We start from the raw sequence: 10,910 nt of genomic DNA, 5'->3' as shown, positions 1-10,910 counted from the left end.
CCGTTCAGTCGCTCAGTTGGGTCCAACTCTTTGCAACTTCATGGACCACAGCACACCAGGCCTCCCTGTCCATCACCAACTCCTGAAGTTCACTCAAATTCATGTCCATCAAGTTGGTGATGCTGTCCAGCCATCTCATCCTCTGTCATCCCCTTCTCCTGCCCCCAATCCCTTCCAGAATCAGAGTCTTTTCCGATGAGTTAGCTCTTCGCATGAGGTGGCCAAAGTGCTGGAGTTTCAGCTTCAGCATCATTCCTTCCAATGAACACCCAGGACTGATCTCCTTTAGAATAAATTAGTTGGATCTCCTTGCAGTCCAAGGGACTCTCAAGAGTCTTCTCCAACACCACAGTTCAAAAGCATCAATTCTTCAGTGCTCAGCTTTCTTCACAGTCCAACTCTCACATCCACACATGACCACTGGAAAAACCATAGCCTTTACTAGACGGACCTTTGCTGGCAAAAAATGTCTCTGCTTTTGAATATGCTATCTAGGTTGGTCATAACTTTTCTTCCAAGGAGTAAATGTCTTTTAATTTCATGGCTGCAGTCACCATCTGCAGTGATATTGGAGCCCCAAAAATAAAGTCTGACACTGTTTCCACCGTTTCCCCATCTATTTGCCATGAAGTGATGCAACCAGATGCCATGATCTTCATTTTCTGAATGTTGGGCTTTAAGCCAACTTTTTCACTTTCCTCTTTCACTTTCATCAAGAGGATCTTTAGTTCCTCTTCACTTTCTGCCATAAGGGTGGTGTCATCTGCATATCTGAGGTTATTGATATTTCTCCTGGCAATCTTGATTCCAGCTTGTGTTTCTTCCAGTCCAGCGTTTCTCATGATGTACTCTGCATAGAAGTTAAATAAGCAGGGTGACAATATACAGCCTTGATGTACTCCTTTCCCGATTTAGAACCAGTCTGTTGTTCCATGTCCAGTTCTAACTGTTGTTTCCTGACCTTCATACAGATTTCTCAAGAGGCAGGTCAGGTGGTCTGGTATTTCCATCTCTTGCAGCATTTTCCACAGTTTATTTTGATCCACACAAAGGCTTTGACATAGTCAATAAAACAGAAATAGATGTTTTTTCTGGAATTCTTTTTCGATGATTCAGTGGATGTTGGCAATTTGATCTCTGGTTCCTCTGCCTTTTCTAAATCCAGCTTGAACATCTAGAAGTTCTTGGTTCATGTACTATTGAAGCCTGGCTTGGAGAATTTTGAGCATTACTTTACTAATATGTGAGATGAGTGCAACTGTGTGGTAGTTTGAGCATTCTTTGGCATTGCCTTTCTTTGGGATTGGAATGAAAACTGACCTTTTCCAGTCCTGTGACCACTCCTGTGTTTTCTAAATTTGCTGGCATATTGAGTGCAGCACTTTCACAGCATCAGTTTTTAGGATTTGAAATAGCTCCACTGGAATTCCATCACCTCCACTAGATTTGTTCATAGTAATGTTTCCTAAGGCCCACTGGACTTCACATTCCAGGATGTCTGGCTCTAGGTGAGTGATCACACCATCATGTTTATCTGGGTCATGAAGATCTTTTTTGTCCAGTTCTTCTGTGTATTCTTGCCACCTCTTCTTAAAATCTTCTGGTTCTGTTAGGTCCATACAATGTCCATCCTTTATTGAGCCCATCTTTGCATGAAATGTTCCCTTGGTATCTCTAATTTTCTTGAAGAGCTATCTGGTCTTTCCCATTATATTATTTTCTTCTATTACTTTGCACTGATCACTGAGGAAGGCTTTCTTATCTCTTCTTGCTATTCTTTGGAACTCTGCATTCAAAAGGGTATATCTTTCCTTTTCTCCTTTGCTTTTGGCTTCTCTTCTTTTCATAGCTATTTGTAAGGCCTCCCCAGACAGCCATTTTGCTTTTTTGCATTTCTTTTCTTGAGGATAGTCTTGATCCCGGTCTCCTCTACACTGTTACGAACCTCAGTCCATAGTTCATCAGGCACTCTATCTATCAGATCTAGGCCCTTAAATCTATTTCTCACTTCCACTGTATAATCATAAGGGATTTGATTTAGGTCATTCCTGAATGGTCTAGTGGTTTTCCCCACTTTCTTCAATTTAAGTCTGAATTTGGCAATAAGGAGTTCATGATCTGAGCCACAGTCAGCTCCTGGTCTTGTTTTTGCTGACTGTATAGAGCTTCTCCATCTTTGGCTGCAAAGAATATAATCAATCTGATTTTGGTGTTGGCCATCTGGTGATGTCCATGTGTAGAGTCTTCTCTTGTTTTGTTGCATGAGGGTATTTGCTATGACCAGAGGGTTCTCTTGGCAAACTCTATTAGTCTTTGCCCTGCTTCATTCTGTACTCCAAGGTCAAATTTGCCTGTTACTCCAGGTGTTTCTTGACTTCCTACTTTTGCATTCCAGTCCCCTATAATGAAAAGGACATCTTTTTTGGGTGTTAGTTCTAAGAGGTCTTGTAGGTCTTCATAGAACCATTTAACTTCAGCTTCTTCAGCATTACTGGTTGGGGCATAGACTTGGATTACTGTGATATTGAATGGTTTGCCTAGGAAACGACCAGTGGTCATTCTACCGTTTTGAGATTGCATCCAAGTACTGCATTTTGGACTCTTGTTGATCATGATGGGTACTCCATTTCTTCTGAGGGATTCCTGCCCACAGTAGTAGATACAATGGTCATCTGAGTTAAGTTCACCCATTCCAGTTCATTTTAGATTGCTGATTCCTAGAATGTTGATGTTTACTCTTGCCATCTCCTGTTTGACTGCTTGCAATTTGCCTTGATTCATGGACCTAACATTCCAGGTTCCTATGCAACATTGCTCTTTACAGCATTGGACCTTGCTTCTATCACCAGTCATAAGCACAACTGGGTTTTTCTTTCTTTTTTTTTGGCTTTGACTCTGTCCCTTCATTCTTTCTGGAGTTATATCTCCACTGATCTCCAGTATCATATTGGGCACCTACCCACCTGGGAAGTTCATCTTTCAATGCCCTATCTTTTTGCCTTTTCATACTGTTCGTGGGGTTCTCAAGGCAAGAATATTGAAGTGGTTTGCCATTCCCTTCTCTAGTGGACCACATTTTGTCAGAACTCTCCACCATGCCATAACCATCTTGGGTGGCTCTATACAGCATAGCTTGGTTTCATATAGTTAGACAAGGCTGTGGTCCATGTGATTAGATTAGTTAGTTTTCTGTGATTGTGGTTTCAGTCTGTCTGCCCTCTGATGCCCTCCCTCAGCGCCTACTGTCTTAGTGGGGTTTCTCTTATCTTGGACGTGGGGTATCTCCTCTCGGCTGCCACTCCTGTAATACATATTGTGATTAGAAAAAGTTAAATATTTATTTATTCATTAGTTCTTTATTATTCAAAATACTCAATGCATGTCTATTACCTATCAAGTGAAGAGCCGATAGGTGACAAAAATCAAAATTTGTAGCCGATGTCATCCACCAAAACCCATGTTTGCTACACCACATAATGAAGGGTTTCTCAAAACCCTAAGCTTGTGCTCAAAGTAAAAATCTTTTGCTCAATTCCATTGTAGAGTAAAAGAAGTATTCTTAATTCCTAGTAATCATAACTTTAAATGAAAGTAGTCAGATTCTTAAAGCCCACATACTTGAATAGAGCAACTAATACTTCTGATTCTTGGGTAGTTATGGAGATACAACAAAGGGCAATAGATTAGCCAATTCTATGATTAACTAAGATTGTTCCAAAATATTTTTCTTGCCTTACATAGCAAAAATCTAAAGCTTCTTCAGAAAGAATAATTTCTTGGTCTCAGAAATTCTGAGAAAGTTCAGAACAATGCAGTTTTGTTCAATGAATGTGTAATGGAGCTTCCCAGGTGAAAGTGAAAGTTGCTCCGTTGTGTCTGACTCTTTGTGACCCATGGACTATACAGTCCATGGAAGTCTCTAGGCCAGAATACTGGAGTGGGTAAGCCTTTCCCTTCTCCAGAGGATCTTTCCAACCCAGAGATCAAATCCAGATCTCCCGCATTGCAGGTGGATTCTTCACCAGCTGAGCCACAAAAGAAGCCAAAGAACACTGGAGTGGGTAGCCTATCTCTTCTCCAGGGGGTCTTCCAGACCCAGGAATCGAACTGGGGTCTCCTGAATTGAGGAGGATTCTTCGCCAACTGAATTATCATTCCCAGCTGATGCAGTGGTGAAGAATCTGCCTGCCTCTGCGGGAGACACAGGTTTGATCACTGGGTGGGGAAAATACCCTGGAGGAGGAATTGGCAACCTACTTTAGTATTCTTGCTTAGAGAAACCCACGGACAGAGTTGCCTGATGGGCTACAGTCCTTGGGGCCACAAAGAGTCAGACATGACTTAGTGACTGAGCACACACATACCCGAATGTGCAATATTCTTTTGAGTGCTTTAGGGGATACACATATAAACAAGCACAAATATAAGATCTAATCTCTGACTTCAAAGAGATGAGAGTCTAGTTGGGCATAAAGGGTGTATATGATTGAAACAATTAGTAAGCAATAGTGCCAGATTCTGTTATTTGTAATAAAATAATGTGGTAATGACACAGGAGAAGAGAGATAAACAGAGCTGAACAGGCAACAGAAGTAGAACAAAGTATGTCAGAAAATTTAGGGTAGAATAAATTGTTTCTATCCCTAAGAAAAAAATGGGTTTACTCTAATATTAACTTACACTGGGGTACTAATTAGCTATTTGGAAAAGGAAAGACAAAATGATTGTCCTATTAACTAGGCAAAAAAAAAAGTACAGTTGAACTAAGATAAAAAATTTAAAAAATATTGAAAGAAAATTCAATATGCAAGGATTTAAAAAGTAACTATAGAGTATGTGAGGAAAGCCTGAATAAAGCTCTGCATGTGTGTGTCCATGTGCTAACACACACACACACACACACACACACACACACACACAGCAAAAAACCAGTAAAATGGAAGATGAGAAAATTTTTGTATCAGGTGTGACAAAATTTAATATTTTTAACAAACAGCAAATAGAAAGTTCATAAATAAAAGAAAAAGATGAGTATACCATTAAGAATAAAATCACATGATTTTGTAATGTAGAAAAGACAAATATATAAATGGCATATAAGTATATATAAAGATGTTCAATCTAACAAGTAAGCAGAGAAGCAAATAAAAACAGTAGAATGCTCTTTTTAACGTCTTATATTGGAAACTCTGAACAAATATTTAAGGTATTAATGAATATTTCAATTCAGTTCAGTCACTCAGTCGTGTCCGACTCTTTGCGACCTCATGAACTGCAGTACACCAGGCCTCCCTATCCATCATCAACTCCTGGAGTTCACTCAAACTCATGTCCATCGAGTCGATGATGCCATCCAGCCATCTCATCCTCTGTTGTCTCCTTCTCCTCCTGCCCTCAATCCCTCCCAGCATCAGAGTCTTTTCCAATGAGTCAACTCTTCACATGAGGTGGCCAAAGTATTGGAGTTTCAGCTTTAGCATCATTGCTTCCAAAGAACACTCAGGACTGATCTCCCTTAGAATGGACTGGTTGGATCTCCTTGCAGTCCAAGGGACTCTCAGGAGTCTTCTCCAACACCACAGTTCAAAAGCATCAATTCTTCAGTGCTCAGTTGGCACTCACAGTCCAACTCTTGCATCCATACATGACCACTGGAAAAACCATAGCCTTGACTAGACAGATCTTTGTTGGCAAAGTAATGTCTCTGCTTTTCAAAATGCTATCTAGGTTGGTCATAACTTCCCTTCCAAGGAGTCAGCGTCTTTCAATTTCATGGCTGCAATCACCATCTGCAGTGATTTTGGAGCCCCCCAAAATAAAGTCTGACACTGTTTCCACTGTTTCCCCATCTATTTCCCGTGAAGTGATGGGACCAGATCCCATGATCTTCGTTTTCTGAATGTTGAGCTGTAAGCCAACTTTTTTACTCTCCTCTTATACATATTAACATACTATCTTTCACTAGTTTAAATAAAATTTTCATATTCTAAATGAATATTTCATATAAGTATGCCTCTGACCCAGTGTGTTCACTTATGGAAATATATTCTTAATAAATTCTTGAAAATTAGCAATCATATATATGTATAATATGGTGCATCCCAGGTGGCTCTAGTGGTAAAGAACCTGCCTGCTATTGCAGGAGAACTAAGAGACATGGGTTCAATCCTTGGGTCTGGAAGATCCCATGGAGCAGGGCATGGCAACTCACTCCAGTATTCTGGCCTGGATAATTCCATAGACAGAGGAGACTGGCAGGCTATAGTCCATAGGGTTGCAAAGGGTCAGACACGACTGAAGCGACTTAGTATGCACACACGTATGTATAATGTATATGTGTATATATATATGTACATATTCTTTATGTGTATGCAGGTCAAGAAGCAGGAGCTAGAACTGGACATGGAACAACAGACTGGTTCCAAATTGAGAAAGGAGTACATTAAGTCTGTATATTGTCACCCTGCTTATTTAACTTCTATGCAGAGTACATCATGAAAAATGCCGGGCTGGATGAAGCACAAGATGGAATCAAGATTGCTGGGAGAAATATCAATAACCTCAGATATGCAGATGACACCACCCTTATGGCAGAAAGTGAAGAACTAAAGAGCCTCTTGATGAAAGTGGAAGAAAAGAGTGAAAAAGTTGGCTTAAAACTCAACATTCAGAGAACTAAGATCATGGGATCTGGTCCCATCACTTCATGGCAAATAGATAGGGAAACAATGGAAACAGTGACAGACTTTATTTTGGGCTCCAAAATCACTGCAGATGGTGATTGCAGCCATGAAAGTAAAAGACGCTTGCTCCTTGGAAGAAAAATTGTGACCAACCTAGACAACATATTAAAAAGCAGAGACATTACTTTACCAACAAAGGTTCATCTAGTCAAAGCTATGGTTTTTCCAGTAGTCATGTATGGATGTGAGAGTTGGACTATAACAACAGCTGAGCGCTGAAGAATTGATGCTTTTGAACTGTGGTGTTGGAGAAGACTCTTGAGAGTCCCTTGGACTTCAAGGAGATCAAACAAGTCCATCCTAAAGGAGATCGGTCCTGACTATTCATTGGAAGGACTGATTCTGAAGCTGAAACTCCAACAGTTTGGCCACCTGATGTGAAAAACTGACTCAGTCGAAAATTCTCTGATGCTGGGAAAGATTGAATGTGGAGGAGAAGGGGATGACAGAGGATGAGATGGTTGGATGGGATCACCGAGGCAATGGACATGAGTTTGAGTAGCCTCCAGGAGTTGGTGATGGACAGGGTGGCCTGGCCTGCTGCACTTCATGGGGTTGCAAAGAGTTGGACATGACTGAGCAACTGAACTGACTGACTGACATGTTCTTTATTAAAGTTGCTCAATTGTGTCTGACTCTTTGCAACCCCATGGACTATAGGCAGCCATGCTCCCCTGTCCATGGAATTCTCCAGGCAAGAATACTGGAGTGGGCAGCCGTTCCCTTCTCCAGAGGATCTTCACAACCCAGGGTTTGAAGCCGGGTCTCTTGCATTGCAGGTGGATTCTTTACTGTCTGAGCCACCAGGGAAAACCAAATATATATGCAAAAAGATTTATAATTTGAAAAAACTTGAAAACAGGAGGTAGTGAGGTGTTGTTAAAACTATCAACATTTTAGTCAAATTGCATGAATTTGAATTCTAGCTCCACGACTTTTTTGTAACATTAGACAAGTTATTTAACCTCTGTTGGTGTCAGTTTTACCATTTACAAAATGGACCTGCCTTGAAGATCAAAGTACCTACCTTGAAGATCTAAATAGAAATTTATCTAAGAAGACATACAAATAACCAACAAGCACAAAAAGTCCTCCATATCGCTAATTATGAAAAGAAATGCAAATCAAAAGTACAGTGAGGTACCACCTCACACAGGTCCTGGTCAGAATGGCCATTTTAAAAGTTACTTCAAGTAACAAATGCTGGAGAGAATGTGGAGAAATGAGAATCCTACTACATTATTGGTGGCCATGTAAATTGGTGAAACCATTATGGAAAGAAGTGTGGAGGTTCCTTACAAAGCTAAAAATAGAGTTATCATATGAGCCAGCAATAACACTTCAGGGTGTATATCCAGAAAAAAATCTAAAATTAAAAAAAATACATGTAACCCTATAATCATAGCAGCACTATTCACAATAACCAAGACATGGAAACAGTCTAACTGTTCATTGACAGATGAATGGATAAAGAAAATGTGGCACATATAAAAAACAGAATACTATTCAGCCATAAAAAAGAAAGAATGTCTTTTGCACTTACATGGATGTAGAAGTGATCATAGTAAGTGAAGTAAGTCAAAAAGAGAAAGACAAATAGCACGTGATATCACTTATGTGTGTGGAATCTAAAATATGACATAAATGAACTTATTATCTATGTAACAGAAGCAGAGTCTCAGACATAGGGAACAGACTTGTGGTTACCAAGAGGGAGGGGAGGCAAAGGACAGATGGGTTGGGAGTTTGGAATTACCAGAGGCAAACTATTATCTATAGAATGGAAAAATGACAAGGGCTTACTATATAGCACAAGGAACTATAGTCAATACCCTGTGATAAATGATGAAAAGAATATGAAAAGGATTGTATAAGTATAACTGAATCACTCCTATACAACAGAAATCAACACAACTTTGTAAGTCAACTATACTTCAAAAATTAAAAAAAAAACAATAGAAATAAAGCTCTTAAAACAGAGTCTAGGACTTTCTAAGCACTCAAAAATATAAGCTATTATTATTAAGAGATTGGCTGAAAATGATTGAGCTTCTATTTCGTCTGAGAATAACTAGAAAAGTTGGACAAAACATGTAAGTCCCATATATTTGAAGTCATGGAAGACCTAACCAGACAATGAAAAATTACAGAGCCAAAAAGTAGGAGAAGAAAGAAGTTAGTGGGTATATATTTGGGTCACTTTCCCCTTGCTATTGCTGCTGCTACTGCTAAGTTGCTTCAGTCGTGTCCAACTCTGTGTGACTCCATAGATGGCAGCCTGCCAGGCTCCCCCATCCCTGGGGGGCAAGAACACTGGAGTGAGTTGCCATTTCCTTTTCCAATGCATGAAAGTGAAAAGTGAAAGTGAAGTTGTTCAGTGTGTCCAACTCCTAGTGACCCTGGACTGCAGCCTACCAGGCTCCTCCATCCATAGGATTTTCCAGGCAAGAGTCCTGGAGTGGGATGCCATTGCCTTCTCTGACTTTCCCCTTGAGTGTGGGGCAAAAATTAGAGCTCAGAGCTTGTCGAGGAAAGTGGAAATTTGGTGGAGGCACTAGTTTTTTGGGTGATGTAGAAGAAGTTCTTCATGGAAGTGAAAACCTCTAATGAAGAACACCCAGGATGACTAAAGCTCAGGTTTAATAACTGAAATGCTAATTGGATTGAAATACTCTTGGATTTCTCCTATCCCTATTGTTTCTCCATAACAGTAAGATAAGTTAAATCCTTGTTCAGTGAAAACAATATTTTAGCCTTAAATGGTCTCTCAAAATCATTGGAATTTAGTGCCTAACATAAAAATAAAAACAAGGCCAAATATGGAAAGTGAAAGTGTTAGTCGCTCAGTCGTGTCTGAATGTACGCAACCGCGTGGACTTTAGCTCACCAGGCTCCTCTGTCCATGGAATTCTCCAGGCAAGACTACTGGAGTGCATTGCCATTCCCTCCCCCAGGGAATCTTCCCAACCAAGAGATCGAAGCCGAGTCTCCTGCACTGCAGGTGGACTCTACCATCTGAGCCTCCAGGGAAGCTCAGACCCAGGCATACTAGGTGAAAAAGCAATATGAACAAAGGCCAAAAGAAACAACAGATAATAGAAATAGAAAAAATCTAGATAATCAATTTATTGGACATGGACTTAAAACAGCTCTCTTCAAAACAGTCAAAAAATAAATGGGGATTTTGTCAGGGAATGGCAAAAAACTGCGAGTGCAACCAAATCAAGATTCTACACTTGAAAAATATGAAAAATTTATTTAGAGCTCAGGGAATGTGTTGAACAACAGATTAGTCACAACTGAAGAGATAATCAGTTATAGTTTGGAAAAATATCTAAAATGAAGTACAGAAAGACATAAAGTGGGAAAATACAGAAAAATAAAAACAAAGGTTAACAAATTAACTAAAAACTTAAGCCCAATTGTGTGCTTCTTCAAAGAGACACTTTTAAAATATAAGGATTCAGAAAATAGTAAAAATGAAAGAATGAAAAAATGCATACTATGCAAACACTAATATATACAACGCAAACACTACAAGAAAGATGCTGTGCCAATGTTATTGTCAAACAACGCAGAAAGTAATGCACAGAAGGTCACTAAGAATTTGAAAAGATGGTTCATAATGTTTCCGTTTGCCAGAAGAGTATAGGTATTCTAAATTTATTTGCGTCTAACAATAATTTCAAAATATAGAAGGCAAAAATTGACCAAATTTAAAAGGAAAATAGATTGATTCACAATCATAGTAGGAGACTTCAGATAATTGTCTTGATAACTGATAGGCAGATAAATATCTGTAGGGGTACAAAAGAGTTTACAACATGAGTTACACACTTGATTTAATCACATTTATCAAACATTGCATTCATCAACTGATATATACATATTCTCTTCAAGCACACATGGAACAATTAACTAAACTTTTATATTCTGTCCATAAAGCTAGTTTTAACACACCTCATAAATTTTTACTTCTATAGAACATGTTCTTGGACTTCAATGGAGTTAACTAGAAATAAATAACAAAAGATAATTTGGAAAGTCTCCTTGTGTTTGGAACTTAATCAACACACTTCTAAATAAACTATAGATCAAAGAAGAAACAGCAGTGTATTTTATAAAATATTATGAACTAAATAAACTATAGATCAAAGAAGAAACAGC

The sequence above is a fragment of the Oryx dammah genome, unplaced genomic scaffold, assembly GCF_014754425.2.
Source record: "Oryx dammah isolate SB20612 unplaced genomic scaffold, SCBI_Odam_1.1 HiC_scaffold_19, whole genome shotgun sequence".
NCBI classification, from domain to species: Eukaryota; Metazoa; Chordata; class Mammalia; order Artiodactyla; family Bovidae; genus Oryx; species Oryx dammah.
Note: the sequence above shows the minus strand (reverse complement) of the source record.